The sequence below is a fragment of the Mobula birostris genome, chromosome 26 (genome assembly GCF_030028105.1).
Source record: "Mobula birostris isolate sMobBir1 chromosome 26, sMobBir1.hap1, whole genome shotgun sequence".
Classification (NCBI taxonomy): Eukaryota; Metazoa; Chordata; class Chondrichthyes; order Myliobatiformes; family Myliobatidae; genus Mobula; species Mobula birostris.
In genome coordinates this window covers 27,771,138-27,772,207 of record NC_092395.1, presented here as the reverse complement: position 1 = coordinate 27,772,207, position 1,070 = coordinate 27,771,138, and the positions used below count along the sequence as shown (strand labels likewise).

The window sequence follows — 1,070 nt, the reverse complement described above, 5'->3', positions numbered from 1 at the left end:
GTGAGTGGAGAAGCGGGTTTCTCCGGGAAAGGAGCAAAGTCACATTGCAGCTTACTGGGGGGAGACAGAGGGGGGACGCGAATCCCTCTTTCAGTTTGCCACAAAAAAAATGAAGTACATTGGTCGCGGAAGGTGAAGGAGACGGGGTCTGCCCGACATTCAGCGGTAAACTGATGAAAGGAGGCATGGGACTCCCTCATCTTTGGTGGGATCTTGCCTTGCATCACGGGATCATCTGCATTCCCAGTCAGGAGACAAATGGTATTGGCTCCGATTATTTCTTTCCGCAGAAATTCGAGCCTTTTGGGGGGAGGAGGGATGCCGAGTGTGTGTTTTCAAATTCAAAGCTGTATTTACTTATTATAACATTGATCGGAGCGGGTCTGATCATCTCGGACTGCGGACTCCCAGTGACTCCGTGATGCATTAATTTATTGATCCCACAAATGCACCGGATTCCAGTGCTGGCTACGTACGGGCAGCTGTGCACCAGCTGTGAAGGGTACACGTTTGTCACACGGGAGTCGGAGGGTAAATTGTACTCCCAGCAATGCCCAATGCAGTCAGCACAGCTCCTGACCTGCTCACTGATAGGCTGCGTCTCCCTCACATCCGGTCGCCTCTCCCAGCCAGGTGGGTTGCGGTTGTCCATCTTTGTGCCTCCAGTCCCTCACACGGACACGCGCGCACGTATGCAGGCACATTTCCACAGGTATATGCGTGTGCAGACACGACTTCACGGTCACACCTGCCACACACGTTCTGAAACACATGCACGCACGTGTAATCACGTACAAATGCTGATATAAAAAAATGAGGGGCCACAAGTAGAGTGTATGGTCGGAAAATTGTCCCTATAGTGGATGAAATCAAATATTTAGGGTAAGAGGTTTAGAGGGGATGGAAAGAAGAATCTGCATACACACACACACACACACACACGCACACACACGTTGGAATCTGGATCACACCGCCTGAGTAGGTGATGGTAGCAGTGGCTCCCACATCTTCAGAATTATTGAGACGAGCCCTTGAATTTCAGAGGCAGAGACTAAGTGGTGTAAATGAAA

General features: G+C 50.5%; 1 protein-coding gene across 2 annotated transcripts in view; it reads left to right on the top strand.

The window, feature by feature from the left end:
• Positions 1-1,070, top strand: part of ano8b (anoctamin 8b) — a 117,691-nt gene that overhangs the window by 615 nt on the left and 116,006 nt on the right. The window lies entirely within an intron of this gene.